Source organism: Tamandua tetradactyla, chromosome X (genome assembly GCF_023851605.1).
Source record: "Tamandua tetradactyla isolate mTamTet1 chromosome X, mTamTet1.pri, whole genome shotgun sequence".
Classification (NCBI taxonomy): domain Eukaryota; kingdom Metazoa; phylum Chordata; class Mammalia; order Pilosa; family Myrmecophagidae; genus Tamandua; species Tamandua tetradactyla.
Genome location: NC_135353.1, coordinates 122,944,144 through 122,971,474, shown reverse-complemented (window position 1 = coordinate 122,971,474; position 27,331 = coordinate 122,944,144). Strand labels below are relative to the sequence as shown.

The following is a 27,331-nucleotide window of genomic DNA, read 5'->3' as shown; positions in this document are numbered from 1 at the left end:
CTTTTTTTTTTGGGAGCTTCTTGGTGGCTGATTCAATCTCTTGTGATTGGTTTATTGAGGTTGTCTCTTTCTTTTCAAGTCAGTGTTGGTTGTTCATGCCTTTCTAGGAAATAATCCATTTCATCTACCTTTTCTAGTTTATTTGCATATAGTTGCTCATAATATCCTCTCATTAACTCCTTTATTTCTGTGGGGTCAGTGGTTATGTTTCCTTTTCCATTTCTGATTTTATTTATTTGCATCCTCTGTCTTTTTGTTTTGTTTTGTTTTTTCTGTCAGCCTAGCTAAATGTCCATTGATTTTATTGATTTTCTCAACCTGCTTCTGGTTTTGTTGATTTTGTCAAATGTTTTCATATACTCAATTTCATTTGTTTCTGCTCTAGTCTTCGTTATTTCTTTCCTTTTGTTTACTTTGGGATTAGTTTACTGTTCTAGTTCTTCCAAATGAACAGTTAATTCCTCAATTTTTTCCTCTTCTTTTTTAATATATGCATTTAAGGCAATAAATTTTCCTGTCAGCACTGTCTTTCCTGCATCCCATAATTTTTTTTTTGCTGTTTGAAATAAAACCTTTATTAAAATCCATACTTTTCTCTCTGTAGATAGATAGACAAACAGATAGATAGGTAGATATACATGATAGATAGAGAGGGGGGAATGGCAGAGAAAACAATATTTCCCCCATTCCCTCTATTTCTCTATGGCAAATGATGATGACACAGTGACTGCGGAACAAAGCAACCTCAGCCAAGTTTTAAGCAATATAGTTGACTAGAATCCTACACTCAATCAGAGATATGCAGCTATTTTTTTCAAGGGCAGGAAACAGGTTCATATAAGTGAAAATGGTTGTCTAAGGTCACAAAATCATCTATCAAAAGAGCCAGTAATAAAGCTGCCTCTCACTATATCTGAGATATAGTCCTTAATTGGAATAACTTTTCCTAACTTTGTATTCTTTAGTATGTATGTATAAAAAATATAAGCATGTGTATGTCTGTCTTACTGAGAATTCCTCTGCCTGGCAAGTAATATGTATTCACTCTTCTACCTTGTCTCTAGCTGACAAGAACTCCCCAGTCTTAACTTCTGATTATAATTATCATCAAGAACTAGAATCATTATCCAATTATTTAGCTCACCCACAACTTTTTTTCTCTAATTAAAATAATTTATTACTGTCTGTCAAAAAATGATATCAGTCTAAGCACATGGTCTTATTCTTCCTACAGCTAAATTGAAATGCCTAGTGAACCACCAGGTACAATGCTGAATAGTGGGGAATCACCCTGGAAAAGGTGAAGAACAAAGACAGATGTCTCACTTCACAAATGCCACAGTAAGCATTTCACAGAGAGATAAGCACAGACTCTTGGGGATTCAGGGGGGCAAGAATTTGCCCAAGGCAAATGGGATCTGGAGTGTGTGAATGGGACTGGAGTTGTGGATGTGATTGGCAAATGGGATTAGCAAGGAATTTTTAGAGTAATTGACCCTTGCTAGGAATCCTGAAGGTTGAAAGGAGAAAGCCTTAGAGCAAACTGGGAGAATGGTGGTCTAGGCAATGGAACTAAAGTGATTCAATGATATGGACACACAGAGCACCAGACAGATGGCCAGGTGACAAGGTCATGATCACATTTTTTTATCATCACAATCTACTTTTTTGTGAAAAATAACATATAAAAAAAAGCAAAAAACTTCAAAATACAGCACAACAATTAGTTATAGAACAGATTTCAGAGTTTGGTATGGGTTACAATTCCACAATTTTAGGTTTTTACTTCTAGCTGCTCTAAGCTACTGGAGACTAAAAGAAATATCAGTACAATGATTCAGCAATCATATTCATTTGTTAAATCCTCAATAATATGGGGTAGGGAGATGGAACAAGCTGATGTTCTAGAGAGGCTGACCCTTCTAGGTTTCAGGACTTATCTTCTCCAGGGACCCATCTGGAGGTTGTAGGTTTCTGGAAAGTCACTCTAGTGCATGGAACCTTTGTAGAGTCTTATATATTGCCTTAGGTGTTCTTTAGGATTGGCTGGAATGGTTTTGGTTGGGGGTTGGCAAGTTATGATAGGTAGCAATATCTAACTGAAGCTTGTGTAAGAGTGACCTCCAGAGTAGCTTCTCGATTGTATTTGAACTCTCTCAACCACTGATACTTTGTTACACTTCTTTACCCCCTTTTGGTCAGGATGGAATTATTTGTATGTTAAGAATGTTTGTGTGGTTGTATGTTGTTTTATTAATAAAAATATTTTTCATGAAAAGTAAGCCTCAAGATTAAGGGCTTGGCCCATTGACTTGGGTGTCCCTAATTTTGGCACAGTATCAGGGGTTTCCCCAGTGGTAAAACCTAACAATGAACATTTTTTCTTCCATCCCTCAAAGTAGTTTGCCAATATCTTTTTATTATCTGCTCAATATACTCTAGGTACATCCTATAAATTTTGATATGTTGTGTTTTCATTTTCATTTGCCTCAAGATGTTTACTGATTTCTCTTGTAATTTCTTCCTTGACCCAGTAGTTGTTTAACAGTGTGTTATTTGGCCTCCATATATTTGTGAATGTTCTGGCCCTCTGCCTGCTATTGATTTTCAACTTCATTCCATTATGATCTGTGGAAGTGTTTTTGTATGGTTTCAATCTTTTTAAATTTATTGAGACTTGCTTTGTGAACCAGCATATGGTCTATCCTTGAGAATGATCCATGGGCACTTGAGTAAAGTGTGTATCATGCTGTTGTGGGGTATAATGTTCTGTAAATGTCTTTTAAGTCTAGTTTATTTATCACATCATTCCAAATCTCTGTTGCCTTATTGATCCTCTGTCTAGGTGTACTATACATTGATGAGAGTGGGGAATTGAAGTTTCCAACTATTATGGTAGAGGTGTCTACTTCTCCCTTTAGTGTTGTCAGTGTTTGCCTCATGTATTTTGGAGCACTCTGGCTTGGTGAATAAATATTTATTATTGTTATGTTTTCTTGTTGAACTGTTCCTTTTATTAATAAATAGTTTCCCTCTTTGTCTCTTTTGATTGTTTTACATTTCAAGTCTAATTTGTCAGATATTAGTATAGCTACCCCTGCTCTTTTCTGGTTGTTGTTTGAATGAAATATCTTTTCCCATCCTTTCAGTTTCAATTTTTGTCCTTGGGTTTAAAGTGAATCTCTTGTAGACAGCATATAGATGGATCCTGTTTTTTAATCCATTCTGCCAGTTTGTGTCTTTTGATTGAGGAGTTTAATGCATTACATATAATGTTATTACTTTAAAGGCAGTAATTTCTTCTACCATTTTATATTTTGGATTTTATATGTCATATCTAATTTTTTTTCTCTTTTTATCTTTACAGATAGTCTTCATTTCTACACTCTTCTCCAGACTTCTCTCCTGTCTTTTTCTATCTGCCTATCATGCTCTCTTTAATATTTCCTATGGAGCCAGTCTCTTAGCCCCAAATTCTCTCAGTGACTGTTAGTCTGAAAATATTTTTTTTGAAGGACAGTTTTGCTGGGTGTTTTGGTTTATAAGCTGCCAGAATGTGATATACCAGAAATGGAACAATTTTAAAAAAATAGAATTTATTAAGTTGCTAGTTTATAGTTCTAAGGACATGAAAGTGTCCAAATTAAAGCAAGTCTATAAAAATGTACATTCTAAGGCATCCAGGGAAAGATCTTGGTACAAGAAGGCTGATGATGTTCAGAGTTTCTCTCTAAGCTGGAAAGGCACATGATGAGATCTTCTAGCTTTCTCTTCAAGGGCTTACTGGGGCTCTGTCAGTTCTGTTGGCTCTGTCAGTACTTGTGGCTCTCTAGCTTTTTCCAAAATGGTTCCCTCTTAAAGGGCTCCAGTAGCAACCCACGTTCAGTGGGTAGAGACGCATCTCCATGGAAACCATCTAATCGAAAGTTACCATACACAATTGGGTGGGTCACATCTCCATGGAAGCAATGAAAAAGATACCACCCAGCAATATTGAATGAGGATTAAAGATCATGGCTTTTCTGCATTACACAACAGATTCAAACTGGCACATTCCACCCTTTGGACCCCCAAAAGATATGTTTTACCAAATGCAAAATACATTCATTCTATAACAATATCAGAAAGCCTTAAGCCATTTCGGTAATAATACAGATATAATTCAAAGTCAGAAACAGTACAAAATCTCATCAAAGTCAGCTACAGGCGTGGTTTGTCCTAAAGCAAAATTCTCTGACTCTGGACCTGTAAAATTCAGAACATGTTATCAGCTGCCAACATACAAAGGAGGACCAGTCATAGGATAAATATTCCTATTAACATAAGGAAGAATAGGAAGGAACATAGGGGTCACTGGACCCATATACTTCTGGAACCTTCAGGGCAAATGCCATTAGATTTCAAAGTCTGAAAGTTATTTATCTTCGGGACTTTAGAAAGTAGCAGTCCCACCCTTTCCAAAGGCCTAACCAGTAGTCTGCCTCTCTCCAAATGCAACCTTGAAGGACAAAGGGGAGACCACCTTTTTCTCACCTCCGCCCTCTCCAAACATCAGGGCTGCACTGGGGCTCTCTACCATCTCTGGCACGCGCTCAACCCCTCCATGTGGTGGCAGCTAGGCTCTCCCCAATCCCCAAGGAAAGTGTTCCACCCTCTCCAAGGCCTGAGGCAGCACTGCAAGGAGGTGGAAGGCCCACTCTCTGCCTTCCGGACAAACTCACCCTTTCCAAGTGCTTGGGTGGGTCCACTCTCCTCGTCCGTGGTTTCTTGATTTTAGACCTTAGCTTCCATAGTTCTGCCTCTGAAGTTACTTTTCTTCCAATGTGTCCCTTTTCTGCCCCTCTCAGTCTAGACTGGCAGTGGTTCTGTTTATACAAATCCCAGTTGGTTTTCTCTGCAATATGCTCAGGTCATGCCCATCAGACAAAAGTTTTCCACAAGTCCTTCCTGGATAATTCTATCTAAAATCCTCACTTGTCCTATAATCGCTGACTGCTTCCATGTTTGGCCAGATCTTCACATGGAGCACTATTCTCTCGGGTCTCCCTTTGTGGAAGCCCAGAACTTTCCAGAGCATAAATTTCTGGTTTGTTTGTAACCAAGAGTTCAGTTCTTAACTTATTTCTCCTGTCACATTTCGCTATAAGCTGCAAGAAGAAACCAGGCTGCACTTTCCACATTTAATTTGGAAATCTCTTCTGCTAAATATCCAAGATCATGGCTTTTAAAATATGCCTTCCAGCCAAAACCACTAGTCAATTTTGCCAGATTATCTGTCTTTTTAAAACAAGGATTGCCTTCCTTCCAGTTTGCAATAATACACACCTCATTTCTGTCTGGACTCATCAGAGGTATCTTTAGCGTCCACACTTCTACCAATAGTCTCTTCAAAGCATTCTAGGCCTTCTCTATCAAGCTCCTCACAACTTTTCCAAAATCTTCCCCTTCTCTGTTTAAAAAGCCATTCCAAGATGACTCCCAGGAATGAATCCACACCTGGCACCGTGGGATCAACAATTCCATCCTCACCAAAAGGGGGAAAAGAAGTGTAATTAATAAAGTATCAGTGGCAGAGAGAGTTCAAATAGAGTTGAGAGGCTACTTTGGAGGTTGCTCTTACACAAGCTTCAGTTAGACCTTGCTACCTATCATAACCTGCCCACCCCCAACCAGGACCATTCCAGCCAATCCTAAAGAACACCTAGGGCAATATATAAGATTCCACAAGGGTTCCATGCACTAGAGTAACCTTCCAGAAACCTACAACCTCCAGATGGGTCCCTGATCCAGATAAGTCCTGAAACCTAGTCCAGCCTCTCTAGAACATCAGCTCGTTCCATCTCCCTACCCCACATTAGTGACAGATTCTTCCAATATGAAAAATTTAGAATCATCATAGCTCAAACACTCCTAAAGAGAGGGATGGAGGGATCAGGGCTGATGGTGGAGGTATACAGAGAAATAGGATTTAACAAATGAATATGAATGCTAAATCATTAAATTGATATCTTTTTTAGTCAGCAGTATATTAGAGCAGCTAGAAGGAAAAACCTAAAATTGTGGAATTATAACCCATGTCAACCTCTGAAATATGTTCTACAACTAATTGTGGTGCTGTGCTTTGAAATTTATAGCTTTTTTGTATATATATTATTTTTCATACACACAAAAAAGTTGATGTGATGACAGAAAAATATTTAAGCCCTCTACCTCTTATATTCTGGAGCAGTTAGAGGGAAAAATATGAGAGGATCGTATGGTAGCCCATGACAGACTCTGATATCTGTCCTGTAACTACTTGTTGAAGACTGCTTTGAAAACTATTTCTTTTTTTTATTTCTTTGCTTTGTATATATGTTATACTATATAATAAAAAAAAGTTAAAACAAACAAACAAACAAACAGCCATTCCAACATGTTTGGTATTTGCAAAGCGCAGCAGCACCCCACTTCTCTGGTACCAAATTCTATTTTAGTTTGCAAGCTGCCAGAATGCGGTGTACAAGAAATGGAATGGCTTTTAAAAGGGAGAATTTGTTAAGTTGTTAGTTTACAGTTCTAAGACCATGAAAATGTCCAAATTAAAGCAAGACTATAAAAATGTCCAATCTACGGTGTCCAGGGAAAGATACCTTGGTACAAAAAAGGCCAATGATGTTCAGGGTTTCTCTGCCAGCTGGAAAGGCACATGGTGAGATCTGCTATGGCTTCCCTGGGGCTCTGTTGGTTCTGTTGACTCTCGTGGCTCTCTAGCTTTTTCCTAAATGGTTCCCTCTTAAAGGGCTCCAGTAGCAACCCCACCTTCAATGGGTAGAGACACATCTCCATGGAAACCATCTAATCAAAAGTTACCACCCACAATTGGGTGGGTCACATCTCCATGGAAACAATAAAAAAGATACCACCCAACAATAATGAATGAGGATTAAAGGACATTGCTTTTTTGGGTGCACAGCAGATTCAAACCAGCACACTGGGTATAGAATTCTTAGTTGGCAGTTTTTCTCTTTCAGAATCTTATGTATATTATACCACTGCTTTCTTACTTCCATGGTCTCTGCTGAGAAATCCACATATAGTCTTATCCAGCTTCCCTTGTATGTGATGGATTGCTTTTCTCTTGCTGCTTTCAACATTCTCTCTTTGCCTTTGATATTTGGCATGATTAGTATGTTTTTTAGAGTATGTTTATTTGTATCTATTCTGTTTTGGGTACACTGCACTTCTTGGATCTATAATTTTATGTCTTTCATATGAGATGGGAAATTTTCAATGAATATTTCCTCCATTAATCTTTCTCCTGTTCCCTTCTCTTCTCCTTCTGGGACATCCACAACACATATATTCATGTGCTTCATGTTGTGATTCAGTTTCCTGAGACCCTGCTCATATTTTTCCATTCTTTTCCCTATATTTTCTTTTTCCAGCCTTTTCTTTTCTTTTCTTTTCTTTTTTTTGGCATGGGCAGGCTCTCCCTATATTTTCTTTTGTGTGTCAGATTTTAGATGTCCAGACCTCTAGTTCACTAATCCTCTCTTCTGCCTCTTCAAATCTATTCTTGTAGATTTCCATTGTTTTTTTTAATCTTTTTTATTATACCTTTCATTCTGTGATTTGCTTTTTCAAACTTTTGAGTTCTTCATTTTGTTCTCCCAGTGTCCTCTTTTTTTAATTTTTAAATTATGAAATATAACATATGTGTAAAAAAAGCAATAAATTTTCAAGTATATTTTAACATGTAGTTATAGAACAGATTTTAAAGTTTGGTATGGGTTACAGTTCCATGATTTTTAATTTTTTCTTCTAGTGAATCCAAAACATTGGAGACCAAAAGAAATATCAATATAATGATTCAGCAGTCATACTCATTTGTTAAATCCTGTTTTCTCTGTTATACTCCTCCATCTCTTTAAATAACATAGATATAGATATATATGAGCAATAAATATCAAAGTATTTCACAAAAATTAGTTGTAGAACAGATGTTAGAGTATGGTATGGGTTACAATTCCACAATTTTAGGTTTTTATTTCTAGCTGCTCTCCAATGTCTTCTTTATATCCTCCCTCAACTTGTTGATTTGATTTTTGATGAGATTTTGCACATCTTTTTGAACACCTTGAATTAGTTGTTTCAACTCCTGTGTCTTATTTGAAATGTTGGTTTGTTCCTTTGACAGGGCCATATCTTTGATTTTCCTAGTATGATTCATTTTTTTTGCTGGCATCTAGGCATTTGATTTCGTTAATTAGTTAATTCTGCAGGTTGTTTTCACTCTTTTACCTAGGGTTTTCTTGCTGGATGGCTTTGCTCTCTATCTGTTCTTTGACATTTAGTTCAACTTATTCTAGACCTTTAGCATAGATTCTGTTTAACTGATCAGAATTTTTCAGTTCTTGTTTATGTTTCTTGCCCTGCCTATATGGAGCATTTTTTTTATTGGGATCTCCTCACATATTATCAACCCCAGTCATATTTTCCCAGACAAGACAGGCCTATGTCTTAGGAGGAAAGAGTAGCCAGTATCAGTTTTCCCTGAGGGCAAGACCCAGCAGTTTGTCAGACTTTCCTATGAAGATGCTAGACTCTCTGCTTTTCCTACCCTTCCCAGCATGTGGTGCTTGTCTGTCCACAACTTCTCACCAGTGTAAAGTGATGAGATGCCTTTAATTTCACTACTCTACCTACCAGAGGCATGATTGAGACAGAGGCTGCAGTAGCAAGTGGGCTTTGATTGCTTCTGTTTTCTAGCCCCTGGGGCCTGAATTCCCTAAAGGAGGACCTCCAGTTCAGCTGGGCTCTGTCCCCCTTTTCTTGGGGGAAGACATGTCCTTTAGGGAATTAACCCTTTCACCTGACTAGTTATTTTGTCTCTCAGACATGCTTTAGTTCCACCCTTGCCTGGGGCAGTACTGTGCTTGCAGTTCAATCTAATGAGCTGATAAGAGGTTAAAAAAAACAACAATAACAAAAAAAAATTAAAAAATAACAAGAGCAAGAACCAGACTCCCTCTCCCCATGTCCCCTAATCAAGAATTTGAGTTGGTACATGCATTATGTATCTCCAGGCTCTATGTGCCCCCTTTCCTTGGGGGCCAGTCCTTTTCCAGTATTTTGTGCTGTCCAACTCAAAAAGCCTGTGGTTGGTTGGTTTGTTTTTTTCCATCAGCCCTGTCCCCTCTTTGCCAGGGTGAAATCTCCTCGTTCCTTTAGTGCTCATTCCAGGTTTATCTGTGCTCAGGCCCTGTTTTCAGTACTCAGAATTTGTTAATTAATTCTGCACTTTTGGATCTTAGGTGAGCTAAGCCTTGCTATTAGTAAAGTCTGCTTCCTTTCCCCTTGGGGAACCAGCCTGCTATGCCCATGGGGGAGGGGGCTGGTGTCTGTAGCTTGCAAGACTTACAGTTCTGTGTGGGATTTGAGCCATTACACCCTTTCCAGACTGGTATATGCTGTGTATCTGGTCACTGATGTCCCCACAGCAGTTATTCTGTATAGTTCCTGGCAATTAACTATCTGCTCTGAAGGACAAACTGAATTCCACACCATCTTCCATTCCTTCATCTTAAGTTAGCATTTTCCAATTGTTTCTTTCATGCCTTTTTTTTTTTTGGTTAGGGGGAGGACACTTAAAAAAAAGAATTTATTAAGTTGCAAGTTTACTGTTCTAAGGCCATGAAAATGTCCAAATTAAGGCAAGGCTATAAAAATGTTCAAACTAAGGTATCCAGGTAAAGATACCTTGGCTCAAGAAGGCTGATGATATTTGGGTTTTCACTCCCAGCTGGAAAGGCACATGACAAACATGGTGGCATCTGTTAGCTTTCTCTCCAGGCTTCTTCAACGGCTTCCCCAGGGGTATTTTCTTTATCCATCTCCAAAAGTCTCTGTGTATGTGGCTCTGTTAGCACTTTCCAAAATGGTTCCTTCTTAAAGGGCTCTAGTAAGCAACCCCACCTTGAATGAGTGGAGACACATCTCCATGGAAACCATCTAATCAAAAGTTACCACCCACAATTGGTTGGGTCACATCTCTGGAAACAATAAAAAGGATCCTACCCAGCAGTATTGAATGAGGATTAAAGGACATGGCTTTTCTGGGATACACAACAGTTCCAAACTGGCACATTCCACCCTTTGGACCCCAAAAAGACATGTTCTTTCTAAACGCAAAATACATTCATTCCATCACAATATCACAAAGCCTTAAACCATTTCAGTAAAAATAAAAATACAATGCAAAGTCAGAAACAGTACAAAATCTCAACAAACCCAGCTACCAGCATGGTCTGTCCTAAGGCAAAATTCTCCTCTGGCTCTGCATCTGTAAAACTCAGAACAATTTATCTGCTGCCCACATAGAAAGGAGAGACAGTCATAGAATACATATTTCTGTTTAAATAGGGAGAAATTAGAAGGAACACAGGGATCACTGGACCCAAACAACTCTAAAAACCTACAGGGCAAACTCCATTAGATTTCAAAGTTTAAGCATCATTTATCCTCAGGGCTTTAGAAAGCGGCAGTCCTACCCTTTCCAAGGGCCCATGCAGTGGCCTGACTCTCTAAATGCAACCTTGGGAGACATTTGACAGACCACCTTTTTCTCAGCTCCACCCTCTCCAAGCAGCAGGGCCACACCTGGGCTCTCTGGGGCACACGCTAAACCCCTCCAGAACATTGTGGTAGCAACCAGACTCTTCCCAATCCCCAATGAATATGTTCTGCCCTCTCCAGGGCCTGAGGCAGCATAACTCTTCCAGAACAGCCAGGTGGAAGGCCCATGCTCTGCCTTTGGGTCAACCTTACCCACCCCAAGTGCTCGTGTGGGTCTGCTCTCCTGGCCCAAGGTTTCTTGGCTTCAGACCTTAGCTTCCATGTTTCTCCCTCTGAAGTTATTTTTCCTCCAATTTCTCCTTTTTCTGTCCCTTTTAGTCCAGACTGACAGTGGTTCCATTTCTATAGATCCCACAACACTCATGTTGATTTTCTATGTAATACTCTGGAATCATGCCCATCAGACAAAATGACTTACCACAAATCCTTCCTGGATAACTCCATCCCCAATCCTGGCTTTTTCTAAAATGGCTGACTGGTTCCATGTTTGGTTAAGTCCTCATGTGGGGCTCTATTCTCTGGGGTCTCACTTTCTGGAAGCCCAAAATTTTCCAGACCATCAGTTTCTGATTTCTTTGTACTCAAGAGTTCAGTTCTCAGTTTATCTCTTTCCTGTCACATTTCACTATTACCTGCAATGAGAAACGAGGCCACACTTTCCACATTTAATTTGGAAATCTCTTCTGCTAAATATCCAAGTTCATGGCTTTTAAAATTTGCCTTCAAACTAAAGGCAGTAGTCAATTTTGCCAGATTATCAGCCACTTTAAAACAAGGATCACCTTCCTCTCAGTTTGCAATAACGCATGCATCATTTCTGTCTAAGGCCTTATCAGAAGTATCTTTAGAGTCCACATTTTTACCAACAGTCTCTTCAAAGCATTCTAGGCCTTCTCTATCAAGCTCCACACAACTCCTCCAAAATCTTCCCTTTATCCATTTAAAAAACCATTCCAATATGTTTGGTATTTGCAAACCGCAGCAGCACCTCACTTCTCTGGTACCAAAATGTGCTTTAATTTGTAAGCTGCCAGAATGCAATATACCAGAAATAGAATGGCTTTTAAAAATGAAATTCATTAAGTTGCAAGGCTATTAAAATGTCCAAAGGGAAAGATATCTTGGCTCAAGAAGGTATCTTGAACTACATTTCCATGTCTGCTAGCTTTCTCTCCAGGCTTCTTCAATGGCTTCCCCAGGGGCATTTTCTTTATGCATCTCCAAATGTCTCTGGCTGTGTGGGTTCTCTTTTCCGTGCCATTTTACTCTAAGGAAAAGGGGCATACATGGAATGTAATCAGAATACTGCTCCTAAGTTCTAAGTAAATGAAATGGTCTACTACACTGTGCATTAGTGGGAGAAGACTCCTTTCCCAGTAGGATTTCTCCAAAACACAAAAACAATTGACTTGCAGTTTTTTTCCAAGAAAATGGAACACAACTTACAGGGTTGCTAATAAGGAACAACTGGCAATAAAACTAGTTTTGATCCAGTAGAGGCAGCTTTTTATCAGAATGGACAAGCATCCCATACTAATCAATGCATATCTGCCCCCTACCTTATAAGACTCACCCCCATATAAAGTGGAAACTGAACCTCAGTAAATCAGAGCATTCCCTTACTTGCTTCCACTTCACCTATATAAACTTCCCCTTTCCATCACATCAGTGGAGGTCTCTTCTACTTTCTGAATGGGATGCTGCCTGACTCATGGATTGCTCAATAAAGCTATGAGATCCTAAATTGTGTGAAATATTTTTCTCTTATCACTCTCATTTCTGGCCTTGGCCTCATTCTCTACATCTGTAAAAGTATTGTGTGGATGACTATCTCACAGACCTCTTGTTGCTCTGAGTTTTCATGGTACCAAGAGCACAAATGCCAGTGTAATGTAATTTTTAAAAACATTTTTATTGTGAAATATAGCTTTGTACAGAAAAGTGATATATTTCAGAGTTCAGTTTAACAAGTAGTTATAGAGCAAATAACAAAGTGTTGTTTTGGTTTGCCAATGCTGCCAGGATGCAATATACCAGAAATGGATTGGCTTTATTAAGGGGATTTATTAAGTTACAAGTTAAAATTTTAAGACTGAAAAAAAATTGGGTGGTGTCCCAATTAAGACACCACCAAGAGAATACCCTCTCTCAATAAAGGCTCATTACATCCAAGATTTTTCTGTCACATGGGAAGGCACATGGTGATGTCAGCTGTCCTTCTCTGCCAGCTTCTGGGTTCAAATGGCTTTCTCACCTCCTTCTACATCTCCAAACATCTGTGTCTCTTGGTCTCATCTTTCTGCCCTCTGTGTCAGCTCTGAGCTCTCTCTCTGTTTTCTGTGTTTTATTCTTTTCATAGAAGACTCCAGTAAAAGAGTTTAGACCCACCTTGAATGGGTGGGGACACATGTCCATGTAAAAAATCTAATCAAAAAGGTCCCACCCAAAATTGGCTGAGTCACATCTCCATGGAAACAACATAATCAAAAGGCCCCACCCTAAAGATTGGATTAAAAGAGCATGGCTTTTCTGGGCTACATAACAGTTTCACACCAGCACAGGTAGCATGGGTTACAGTTCCACAATTTCAGGTATTTCCTTCTAGCTGCTCTAATACACTTAGAGACTAACCAGAAATATGAATATAGTGATTCAGTAGTCACAAACACTAGTTAGATCCTTTCTTCTCTGTTATAACTCCTCCCTCTCATTAGATCCCTTTTCCCCCAATCTTCAGGGATATTTGGACAATGACCATTTTAACGTCTTCATGTTCAAAAGAGGTGTCCACATTATGGGAAAGGAGGATGCAAGTTGTGCTGCTTTAAAAGAATGAAAGTCCCCTAGAAAAGCCATATTTTAATCAAGATCCCATTTCATAAAGGCAGAATAACCCCTATTCAATACTGTATGTAATTAGATCACCTCTCTGGAGATGTAACCCAATCAGGAGTGGTTCTTAAACTGGATTAGGTAGAGGTGTGTCTCCGCCCATTTAGGTGGGTCTTAATTAGTTTCTGAAGTCCTATAAAAGAGGAAATATTTTGTAGAATGAGAGATTCAGAGAGAGCAAAACAGAATGTCATAGCCACAACAAGCAGAGTCTACCAGCCAGCGACCTTTGGAGATAAAGAAGAAAAATGCCTCCCTTCATGAAACAGGAAGCCAGGAAAAGAAGCTAGCAGATGATGCTGTGTTTGTCACGTGTCCTTCCAGATGATAGAGGAACCATGACCTTGTTCACCATGTGCCTTTCCAGATGAGAGAGAAACTCTGACTGTGTTTGCCATGTGCCCTTCCAGTTGAAAGAGAAACCCTGAACTTCATTGGCCTTCTTGAACTAAGGTATCTTTCCCTGGATGCCTTTGATTGGACATTACTATAGACTTGTTGTAATTGGGACATTTTATCAGCCTTAGAACTGTAAACTAGCAACTTTTTAAATTCCGCTTTTTAAAAACCATTCCTTTTCTGATATGTTGCATTCCGGCAGTTAACAAACTAGAACACAAGTAGTTGATGTTTTTGGAGAGACTGGTGCCTCTGTGTGTTAAGGCTTAACTGGCTGTGCTGATTTGAATCTGTCATGAACCCCAGAAAAACCAAGTTATTTAATCTTCATTCAATATTGTTGGGTGGGAGCTTTTTGATTGTGTCCATGGAGATGTGACCCACCCAATTGTAGGTGGTAACTTTTGATTAGATGATTTCCATGGAGATGTGTCTCCACCCATTCAAGGTGGGTTTGCTTATGAAGCCTTTAAAAGGGAACCATTTTGGAAAAAGCTTTAGAGCCCACACTGCCAGAGACTTTTGGAGATGAAAAAGGAAAATGCCCCTGGGGGATCTTCATGAAACAAGAAGCTGGGAGAGAAAGTTAGCAGACTTAGCCCTGTGCCCTTCCAGCTGAGAGAGAAACCCTGACCTTCATTGGCCTTTCATGACTGAAGGTAGCCGCTTGTTGGTGCCTTAATTTGGACATTTTCATAGCTTTGCCTTAATTTAGACATTTTCACAGCCTTAGAACTGCAAACTCGCAACTTTATACATTCTCCTTTTTAAAAGCCATTCCATTTCAGGTATGTCATATTCTGGCAGCTTTCAAACTAAATCACTGGCATAGGAAAAATCTGGAAGTTTAAAGCTTCTGAGAAACAAACTTAGTGAGTGAAACTTTTATAGAGCCTCAGATAAGGCCCTGGATATTCTTTAGGGTTTTCAGGAACATTGTTGGTTGGGGCTTCACATACTGTGGCAATTAGCAATATCTAGCTGAAGTACGTATAGGAGTAACCTCCAGAAAAGCTTCCCAACTCTATTTGAAATCCCTTAACCACTGATATCTTATTTTGTTACATTTCTTTCCCCCTTTTGTCAGGTAGGTGTTGTCGATCCCATGATGCCAAGGCCAGGCTCATCCCTGGGAGTCACATCCCACATTGCCAGGGAGACTTACACCCCTGGAAGTCATGTTCCATGTCGGGAGGATGGTAACAAGTTTACTTGAAGAATTGTACTTAGAGAAAGAGAGGCCACATCTGAGCTACAAAAGAGGTTCTCAAGAAGTAACTCTTAAGCAGTTATAGGTAGGCTAGATTCCCTGTTACAGGAATAAGTTTCATAAGAGCAAGCCTCAAGATCAAGGGCTTGGCCTAATAACTTGGGAGTCCCTAATGTTTCAGAGAGTATCAAGGATTTCCCTGGTGGGAAAGTTTAATAGTTCCATGTTTTTTCTCCAGTCCCTCAAGGGACTTTGCCAATACTTTTTAATTATCTGCCAGACATACTCTGGAATATATCAGGGTATTACTTTAAGCAATACAGAATTACAAGTTCTCATTCCCAATTTTAGGTTCCATGTGTTTAGGTTGTAATGTAACTTAATTTTGTAGGACTGCTCCACTTATTGGGCTTAGCTTTCTTTTTTATTGCGAAATATAAAATATATACAGAAAAACAATTTCAAAGTACATTGTAACAAGTAGTTATAGAACAGATTTCAGAGTTTAGTATGGGTTACAGTTCTACAATTTTAGATTTTTCCTTCTAGCTGATCCAATACCCTGGAGACTAAAAGAAATATCAATATTTCAGCAGTCACACTCATTTGTTAAGTCCTATCTTCTCTGTTATAACTCTTCCTTTTCCTTTGATCTTTCTCCCAATCTTTAGGAATATTTGGACTATGCCCATTCTAAATTTTTCATGGTGGAAATGGCTGTTGATAATATGGGATGGGGGATGGAACTAGTTGATGTCTGGAGAGGCTGTCCCCTCTGGGTTTCAAGACTTTTCTGGCCTAGGAACCCATCCGGAGGTTGTAGGTTTCTGGAAAGAAATCATACTGCATGTAACTTTTGTAGAATCTCAGCTAGAACCCTAGGTATTCATTAGGGTTGGCAGGAATGGTTTGTTTGGGGTTTGGCAAACCATGGTGTTCTAGTTTGCTAGCTGCCAGAATGCAATATACCAGAAATGGAATGGCTCTTAAAAGGGAAAGTTAATAAGTTACAAGTTTACAGTTCTGAGGCCAGGAAAATGCCCCAATTAAAACAAGTGCATAGAAATGTCTAATCTAAGGCATCCAGGAAAAGATACCTTGGTTCAAGAAGGCTGATGATGGTTCAGGGTTTTTCTCTTGGCTGGAAGGGCACATGGTAAAGTCTGCTAGCTTTCTCTCCAGGCCTCTTATTTCATGAAACTCTGAGCACCAAAAGAGGTTTTCTGGAAGTAACTTTTAGGCATAACTATAAGTAGGCTTTTCTTCTACATAAATAAGCTTTACAAGAGCAAGACTCAAGATCAAAGTCTTGGCTTATTGACTTGGGAGTCCCTAATGGTTGAGACAGTATCAAAGGTTTCCCCAGGAGTAAAGTTTAATAGTTCTATTTTTTTCTCCTGCCCACAAGGGACTTTGCCAATACTTTTTAATTATCTGCTCAATATACTTGGGGATGTATCTGGGCATTACATTAAGCTATACAGAATTAAAAGCCTGCTTTCCCATTCTGGGATCCATGTGTTTCTGTTGTTTAAATGATCTATCCAGATAAATTTAGTGAAAGGTTTAGGAGGCGAAAGGGTGAGAAAGAAGAAAGGTACACCAGGAAATTTAAAGTGGGGGGTGGTGGTATTTCTGCGCTCCTGGGCAGAACTCACCAAACCCAAGATGGAAGGAGGTGAGTGCGCATGCAGGCTTCAGCACAGACAGCTTATAAAGATGGAGGTCAGGTGACGTCTGGAAGGGGCAGTTCATTAGTTCCGGAAGTCAGGTTGGGAGGGATGACACAGCCTCCGCAGCTCCAGTTGCAGTGCCCTTCCCCGTTCCCCCGACCTAACATTTAGTTAGATTATGTGCTACAGAAAATTTATGTTTTGAACAAAATTAACCTCTCTTCCTTGGTCTCATTGGGTAGGTGAAGTTCTAAAATACGTCTTACCCCTGAATTCTGATTTACCTTAGTCCCGACCTGATCAGCTTCATTCTTATCTCTAATTGAAGCCTGATCTCTTTTTCAGTTTCTTTAACAGTTATTGTATATGGTAATAATGCTGACTTTTGGACCTGTAGAACTACTCTGAGTCTTAGGTGTCACACAGGTACCCAAAGTTCCGAGGAAGTGCCAGGTTATACATATATAGCACAGCCTCTCAAAGTATAGAAGTAACAATTACAGCTACAGACTAAATGTGACTGCTATAAAAGGCTACAATCTAGACCCCAATTTTCTAATAATTATTTTTAAAAGAGACCATATAGTATTTGCTATGCTTAGCTTTCAATTTCATTCAGTATTTTGTGTGTGTGTGTGTGTATGTGTGTGTGTGTGTGTGTGTATGTGCAAATGCTTTTATATTCTGGGAAGAATATAATTATAGTGGATGCATTCCTGAGTAATGCTAAACAATGAAACTGGGAACAATATGGCTGACTCTTTAGTAATCTATATTCATGATGTGTATGAATATTTTACTCGTTTGGTAATTTATATTTTAAAATATAAATAATATTATATGACCGTCAGTTACTTGTGGCTGTAGTGACTCTACTATTGTTTCTACTCCAGAGTCTTATAAAAGCTGTAGAAGAGGTAGGTGGAGGAGGCACAAGGACAGAGTTGACTCATGTTACCCTTTTTTCTGAAACAATGAGGTTTCACAGTGATGTAAAATGCCCTTCTGCATAGACATTGTCCTTCAACCAGTGCCACCAGATTGGGGCCTCTTTTCAAGTGCTATGTATACTTGAGAGCATTTTGCATTTAAATGAGTCTGAGGAAATGTTGTCAAGTGGAGATACTCCCTTGTCTTCTGCTTGTTGGGGACAACCTTTTGAGGTCTTCATTTGCTAAAGGCTTTTCATGAAAATTGGGAACCCTAGGGAGCATCTCCATTAACCTCATTAAACTAGATTGTTGTGCAAACTGTAATATTGTGAATTGGTGGCTTCTCAGAGTCATGACTAAGACTGCCAGTAACATAATCAGGCCAGGAGGTCTTCAAAGCAGGTGCACTTGATAATTCCCTGTTCTTTGTGATCTTCCAATCATTTTTATCATGGTATTATACATGTATCAATATTCTTTGATTGATTTTCCAGCTTCACTGTCACCTTCCTGGTAAGCTGTGAAAATGCTTATTATAAGAAGGACCCATAGAAGACTGGAGTCCTTCTGAGATCCATGGGCTGGCATAAGGATATCATGTTGGCCAAAGGAAGCATGATTTTATTTTGTGTCTTGCCAAGGACTAAGGATTGAATGAGTAACTTGAAGAGTTGTCACAGAAGGTGGTGCCTCTTTTCTTATAATACCCTAAACAGTCATGCAGAAAATGCTCACTAGTGACTCTCCAAAAATATTTTGAAAAAATAATGCTTTGAGTTTGAACATCCCATCACAGGTTTCTTCCCACCAAGAAATCCTAGGTTTTTCCACTTTAAACCTCCTGCATTTCCCAAAGTAGGGCAGAGAGTCTTCATCAGTCTTAAAGGCTAGCAGAGCTTTTTCTCACAGACAGAAGAGTTATAACCACTAAAGTGTTCAAAAGCAATTAAAACATGTTCAAGACACTGCCTATGGCTTGAGGCTCCAGATAATATCTCTGCCATCTATCTGCCTGCTTTTTCTGTCACTCCTTAAATTCTGAAACTATGCACATGGTCAAAGCAACTCCTATCACTCTTAGAATTTGTTTCCTGCTTTGCTCACTGTTTTTCATGCTACTGTGAATGTTAGATTTTGTTTGGTATTTGTTAAAATCCCTGCTTTTATCCCAAAGTTATTTTCACCACAGTTGACTATTTTAGCATGTACCACACATTCCTTTCTTCAGTTCTTGAAAATAATTTTCAGCTTTTGTTCTACACTACTGTTATTTCCAGGGACTTTTTGGAAGTGCAGTGCCACAGCTTGTTACTCTACTAAAGGTCAAAACAATAAAAATGAAGTTTTTATCAACAACAAAAAATAAAAAATAAAGCCCCAGTGTATCAACAAATATTGTGAAATGGCCAGAGAACAGTTTGTGATACAGACAGGATATCTTTATTTATTAGTAAAGTGGTGGAACATAGACACAACAAGATTGTGACATACTCTCTTAACTGTGAAATAAAATTTAAATTATATACAGTTTTAGTATTCAGTGTATTTTTTGTACTTATATTCTCTGAAAAAGTTATAACCCAAGTGTGGTATGAGCGGTACCATTTTGATAATACAGGTTGATGGGTTCCCAGATCCCAATATTCCCCACTTTACCAAATAAAAGAGCTTCCTACAGACTCCTATTAGACCAAGAGAAGCCTTTCCTCTGAAAGACTTTTTATAGCAGTAAAGTCTAAATATGTGAATTGGTAGCATTTTTGTTTTTTTTCAAGTAAAAAGTTAAAAAATGAGTTGAATGATTTTGCCTACTTATTTTTCAGTTCCTAATGACAATTTGCCTCACAGAGCAATTGATTTTCAGGAAATGCTGAAATACATCAGCTCTAGGAGGTGGCAAGAGGCCACTAAAGAGAGTTAAGGAGGTAGATGGCCATCTATTATGTTACAACCGCCATTTGCTGGGCTTTGAGCAAATGTTCAGTGACTACTATTCTTGTAATTGGTATTAAATTGCAGCTCAACATTTTTCTGAATTTTAAGGTTGGCCTCTGGAACATTTGTATTACATAAAATAATATATTAAAATGGCTTGATTTTCAGGATTAATCCATTTGAAACTACATAAAGTAAGTATCACACACACACAATCACTTTGTTTTTTACACTATAGTACAATATTTTGCATTGGAATGTTCTATAATGGCCCTCCTTTTCACTCATCCATAACAGCATGAGCACTGAATTATAGCTGTATAATTACATAACAATATAAATATTTTCAAAATGAGTATTGTCTTTTATATTTTCATGTTGTGTAAATGCTATGGAATAAGTCTAAACATATGCCATCACCATAAGTTTTTCTTATCACTTATAGGTTTTCCAGTTTCTATGTACATAGCACAGTGTAAACCATTCTAGCACTCGAGTGAAGGGAACTGGTTTGAGTCTCAGCTTACTGACCAGGTGGTGCTGAACACAGCAGTAGGCAAAGGGCCACAGAAGTCCATGCTCTGAAGTTGGTTACAGCCTATGTTAAGTGATATGTTAAGTTCTAGCCTAATTCTTCTTTTGAATTCTTATCAATGCACTGTTATTAAGATTGTAGCTGTAACTGGCATCTTTGGACAAAAATGAAAATACAGAAACTGATACTTTCTTCATAATTTCCAGAGTTTAACATCACAGGACATATATTTGTATTTCATATTATATGTTTTTAAATTTTAACTTAATTTTTAAATTGTGGTAAAATATACATAGCATAAAAATCATTTTAACCGTTTTTAAGTGAACAATAATGTGACATTAAGTACATTGACAATATTGTGTAATTTTCACCATTATCTATTTCCGGAGCCTTTTTATCATCCCAAACAGAAAATCATATCCATTAAGTAATAACTCCCCATTCCTCCTCTCCCACCCTTGTAACCGCTATTCTGCTTTCTGTGTCTATGAATTTGCTTATTCTAAGTATTTCATGTAAGAAAATTTTTAATATTAATATTCATCCTCTTCTGGTTGACATATTTCAATATGATGTCTTTAAGTTTCATCTATGTTGTAGCATATATCATCATTTCCTTTCTTTTTTGGCTAAATATTCCATTGTGTGCATGCATGCATGCTTGTTTGTATGTGTGTGTGTGTGTATACAACACACTTTGTTTATCCATTCATCTGTTGATGGATGCTTGGATTGCTTCCACCTTTTGACAATTGTGCATAATACTGGAATGAACATTGGCAAACACCTATCTGTCCATGTCCCTCCTTCAATTCTTTTAGGTTATTACTTAGGAGTGGAATTGCTGGGTCATATTATCTATAATATATGATGTATATGATCTAATATGTGATATATATAAGACACATACACATGACAGATATTGCAGACTTCAGTAGTTCCTGTGCAACCATTGCAACTTTTGTCATATCATATACCAAATGAATATTACTTATTTAATATTTCTTTAAATTGATGCACATTTTAAAACATAAATAAAATGACACTCTGTCCTGAAGTGCAAGGTGTGTTTACCACTGGTGATAATGATGGATACAGCTCTGAATAATGGTGAATTACAAAGTGTGAAAGATGGCCCTTTCCCCTGTCTCTTTCAGCCTTTGAGGGTATTTCAAGTAGAAAATCTCAGCACTAATATGGAAATAGTACATCTCTCAAGAGCCGAAGAGTAAGTCTCATATCCAAAGGCTCCACCAAACAGTGGTATTTAGCTAAAATTCAGTAACACTGTTTTGTTTTCATTGTACTGATCCCAGTAGGTAAGGCAGGGGAAAAAAAAGCAATAACTTAGAACAAAATTCTGTGATTAGAATAAACATTCTCTTTTAAGAACATAAATTATTTAGTTAATTTTATTTAAAAAGACATCTGAGAACATGTTAGAATTTAGTGTGTTGCCACTATTTTACCCTTATTGCATCAAAGAAATTCACAATTATAGGGATTTTTCAAATTGCCACACTGAAAATAAGAAAGGAAATAGGAATGCCAGGTAAAGCAGGCAGATCTTTCTAGTAGTTTGCTTCTTACTTGAATGTTTGAGACTAAGTATATCTTAGGTAATTGGTTTAGTTTCCTGGGCTGCTTAAGCAAAAAACATGTGATAGTTCAACTTAAACAATGGGAATTTATTGGCTTGTGTTTTTGAGGCTGGAAAAAGTCCAAATCAAGGCATCATCAAGGCGATGCTTTCTCTCTAAAAATGTGGTTTTCTGGGGCTGACTATTGGTGATCTTTGTTCCTTGGACTCCTCTGTCACATGGCAAGATGCAAGGTGACCTCTTCTCACCTCTTCTTACTCTTCCACGTTCTGTTGATTACAGAACCTGGTTGCTCCCTCTGTGGCTTTTTTTTTCAGTCTGAATTTCATTCTGCTGATAAAGGACTGCAGCAAGAGCATTATTAAGACTCATTGTGATTTAGGTGGGTCTCACCTTAGCTGAAATAAGTGCATCAAAAGACCATATTTACCATGGGTTCACAACCATAGGAATAGATTAAATTTAAGCACATGTTTTTCTGGGGTACTGTGCTGGTTTGAAAGGATATATGGACCCTAGAAAAGCCATTTTTTAATCAAAATCCCATTTCATAAAGGCAGAATAATCCCTACTCAATACTGTATGTTTGAAACTGTAATCAGATCATCTTCCTGGAGATGTGATTTAATCAAGAGTGGTTGTTAAGCTGGATTAGGTAACAACATGTCTCCATCCATTTAGGTGGGTCTTAAGTTTCTGGAGTCCTATAAAAGAGGAAACATTTTGGAGAATGAAAGAGACTCAGAGAGAGCAGAGAACAACAACATAGCCACGAGAAGGAGAGAACCCACAAGCCAGTGACCTTTGGAAATGAAGAAGGAAAATGCCTCCGAGGAGCTTCATGAAACAAGAAGCCAGAAGAAGCTAGCAGATGATGCCATGTGCACTTCCAAATGAGAGAAGAACCCTGACCATGTTCACCATGTGCCTTTCCAGATGAGAAACTCTGACTGTGTTTGCCATGTGCCCTTCCACTTGAGAGAGAAACCCTGAATTTCATTGGCTTTCTTGAACCAAAGTATCTTTCCCTGCATGCCTTTGACTGAACATTTCTATAGACTTGTTTTAATTGGGACATTTTGTCAGCCTTAGAACTGCAAATGAGCAACTTATTAAATTCCCCCTTTTAAAAAACATTCCAGGTTAGTCAAAACTTAAAGAAGACAAGATGGCAGCTTAGCAATGTACGTGTTTTAGTTTGTCCTCCAGAACAACTACTAAATAACCAGAAACAGTACAGAACAGCTCCTGGAGCCACGTCAGTGACTGGACACACAGTATACCCCAGTCTGGACAAGCTGAACCAGCTGTGAGCCTCCTGAGAACCGTGAGTTCCCCAAGCTGCAGTGGCCGGTGCCGCTCCCCCACAGGCTGCTTCCCAGAGTGGAAAGGAAAGAGACATTACCAGCAACAGGGGCTGAGCCCAACCAAATATCAATTATGGAATTAATTAACAAATTCTGACTACTAAAAATAGGCCCCCAGCTCAGGTGAAACTGGTCAAAGCAGAGGTCACTCATATTTGCCCTGGCGCCAAGGAGGCAGGGCTGACAGCAAAAGAAAAAAAAGAATCAGAGGTTTTTGTGGCTGTGTTTCTACAAAGGCTTGACTGCCTTTGGATACAGCGGCAGGAGTTTTCAGGCTGCAACTGCCCCAGGCATAGGCAGAAACAAGCTTGTTTGAGGGCTTGTCTGGAGCCTGTGCCTTCCCCAGGGGAAGGGTGAAGCCCAACTCAGGTGTAATCCCTCCCTTAAGGAATTCAGACACCAGGGCTTGGTAATTTGAAGCCATTAAAATCAGCCTACCACTTCTCCTCTGTCTCCACCACATCCCCAGCAGGGAGAGTCTGCCAAAGTTAAAAGTACCTGTAGACAGACAAGTGCAACATACTGGGCAGGATAAGAAAAACAGAGGCCAGAGACGTCACAGGAAAGTCTTTCAACCTGCTGGGTCTCACCCTCAGGGAAAACTGATGCAGGTGACTCTTTCCTCCTGATAGGAGGCCAGTTTGGTCTGGGAAAATCCGGCTGGGGTCTATAATACCTATGTAGACCCTCCTAAAGGGTGGGGGGGGGGGGAAAAGGCACCATACAAGCAGGGCAAGAAACAAGAAAACAAGAACTGAAAAATTCTCCTCTGTTAAACAAAACCTAAGCTAGAGATCCAGAAAAAGCTGAACTGAATGTCAAAGAACAGATAGACAACAAAGTCATCCAGCAAAAAAAACCCTAGGTAAAAGAAGTGAAAGCAATCTCCAGAATAAACTAATTAAGGTAATTAAATGCCTAGACGCCAGCAAAAAATAACAAATCACACTAGGAAAATTGAAGATATGGCCCAGTCAAAGGAAGAAACCAACAATTCAAATGAGCTACAGATGCTGAAACATTTAATTTAGAATATATGAACAGACATGGAAAACCTCATCAAAAACCAAATCAATGAATTGAGGGAGGATATAAAGAAGGCAAGGAATGAACAAAAAAAGAAATCGAAAGTCTGAAAAAACAAATCACAGAACTTATGGGAATGAAAGGCACAGTAAAATAGATGAAAAAAATAACAGTGGAAACCTATAACGGTAGATTTTGAGACACAGAATACAGGATTAGTGAACTAGAGGGTGGAACATCTGAAATCCGATAAGAAAAAGAAAATATAGGGAAAAAATGGAAAAATATGAGCAGGGACTCAGGGAATTGAATGATAATATGAAGTGCATGAATATATGTGTTGTGGGTGTCCCAGAAGGAGAAGAGAAGGGAAAAGGAAGAGAAAAACTAATGGAGGAAATTATCACTGAAAATTTCCCAACTCTTATGAAAGACTTAAAATTACAAATCCAAGAAGTGCAGCGTACCCCTAAGAGAATAGATCCAAATAGAAGTACTCCAAGACACTTACTAATCAGAATGTCAGAGGTCAAAGAGGAAGAGAGAATCTTGACAGCAGCAAGAGAAAAGCAATCCACCACATGCAAGGGAAGCCCAATAAGACTATGCGTAGATTTCTCAGCAGATACCATGGAGGCAAGAAGACAGTGGGATGATATATTTAAATTATTAAAAAGAAAAACTGCCAACCAAGAATTCTATATCCAGCAAAATTGTCCTTCAAAAATGAGGGAGAAACTAAAACATTTTCAGACAAAAAATCACTGAGAGAATCTGTGACCAAAAGACCAGCTCTGCAAGAAATACTAAAGGGAGCACTAGAGACAGATATGAAAAAACAGAAGAGAGAGGTGTGGAGAAGAGAGTAGAAAGGAAGACTATGAGTAAAGGTAAAAGGAAGGAAAATTAGATATGACAGATAAAATCCAAAAGGCAAAATGGTAGAAGAAAGTACTACCTATGCAGCATTAACACTAAATTTTAATGGATTAAACTCCCCAATCAAAAGACATAGACTGGCAGAATGGATTAAAAAACAGGACCTATCTATGCTGTCTACAGGAAACACATCTTAGACCCAAAGATAAGCATAGGTTGAAAGTGAAAGGTTGGGAAAAGATATTTCATGCAAATAACAATCACAAAAGAGTTGGAGTAGCTATACTAATATCAACATATTAGACTTCAAATGTAAAACAGTTAAAAGAGACAAAGAAGGATACTATGTATTAATAATACAATTCAGCACAAAGATATAACGATCATAAATGTTTATGCACCAAACCAGAATGCTGCAAAATACACGTGGCAAACACTGAAAAGAGAAATAGACACATCTACCATAATAGTTGGAGACTTCAATTCCCCACTGTCATCAATGGACAGAACATCTAGACAGAGGATCAATAAAGAAACAGAGAATTTTAATAATATAATAAATGATCTAGACTTAACAGACATTTATAGAACATTACACCCCACAACAGCAGGATACACCTTTTTCTCAAGTGGTCATGGATCATTCTCAAAGATAGACCATATTCTAGGTCACAAAGCAAGTCTCAATAAATTTAAAAAGATTGAAATCATACAAAACACTTTCTCAGATCATAAAAGAATGAAGTTGGAAATCAATAATAGGCAGAGTGCCAGAAAATTCACGAATATGTGGAGGCTCAACAACACACTCTTAAACAACCAGTGGGTCAAGGAAGAAATTACAGGAGAAATCAGTAAATATCTCGAGGCAAATGAAAATGAAAACACAACATATCAAATGTATGGGCTGCAGCAAAGGAAGTGCTAAGAGGGAAATTTACTGCCCTAAATGCCTATATCAAAAAAGAAGAAAGGGCAAAAATTGAGGAATTAACTATCCACTTGGAAGAACTAGAGAAAGAACAGCAAACCAACCCCAAAGCAAGCAAAAGGAAAGAAATAGCAAAGATTAGAGCAGAAATAAATGAAATTGAGAACATGAAAACAATTGAGAAAATCAACAAAACCAGGAGTTGGTTTTATGAGAAAATCAATAAGATTGATGGACCTTTAGCAAGATTGACAAAAAGAAGAAGAAAGAAGATGCAAATAAATAAGATCAGAAATGGAAGAGGAGACATAACCACTGACCCCACAGAAATAAAGGAAGTAATGACAGGATGCTATGAACAACTTTATGCTAATAAATACAACAATGTAGATGAAATGGACAACTTCCTAGAAAGACATGAACAACCAACTTTGACTCGAGAAGAAGCAGATGACCTCAACAAACCAATCACAAGTAAAGAAATTGAATCAGTCATTAAGAAGCTCCGCAAAAAATAAAAGTCCAGGACCTGATGGCTTCACATGTGAATTCTACCAAACATTCCAGAAAGAATTTGTACCAATCCTGCTCAAACTCTTCAAAAAAATTGAAGAGGAGGGAAAGCTACCTTACTCATTCTCCGAAGCCAACATCACCCTCATACCAAAGCCAGACGAAGGTATTACAAAAAAAGAAAACTACAGACCAATCTCTCTAATGAATATAGATGCAAAAATATTCAACAAAATTCTAGCAAATCGAATCCAGCAACACATTAAAAGAATTATACATCATGACCAAGTAGGATTCATCCCAGGTATGCAAGAATGGTTCAACATAAGAAAATCAATTAATGTAATACACCATATCAACAAATCAAAGCAGAAAAACCACATGATCATCTCGATTGATGCAGAGAAGGCATTTGAGAAAATTCAACATCCTTTCCTGTTGAAAACACTTCAAAGGATAGGAATGGAAGGGAACTTCGTCAAAATGATAAAGGAAATATATGAAAAGCCCACAGCTAGCATTATCCTCAATGGGGAAAAACTGAAAACTTTCCCCCTAAGATCAAGAACAAGACAAGGATGTCCACTATCACCACTGTTAGTCAACATTGTGTGGGAAGTTCTAGTCAGAGCTTTTAGACAAGAAAAAGAAATACAAGGCATCAAAATTGGAAAGGAAGAAGTAAAACTCACACTGTTTGCAGATGATATGATGGTATATGTCAAAAACTCTGAAAAATCCACAGGAAAACTACTAAAGCTAATAAATGAGTACAGCAACATGGCAAGTTACAAGATCAATACTCAAAAATCTGAAGT

General features: G+C 38.3%; 1 long non-coding RNA gene across 1 annotated transcript in view; it reads left to right on the top strand.

Moving 5' to 3' along the window:
- LOC143670358 (uncharacterized) overlaps positions 1-19,218 on the top strand; it is a 32,595-nt gene extending 13,377 nt beyond the window's left edge. The window contains exons 2-3 of the long non-coding RNA XR_013169336.1: positions 1,235-1,341; positions 18,218-19,218. This is a non-coding gene — a long non-coding RNA (uncharacterized LOC143670358). The remainder of the gene's footprint in view (positions 1-1,234; positions 1,342-18,217) is intronic.
- Positions 19,219-27,331: the final 8,113 nt, after the last annotated feature.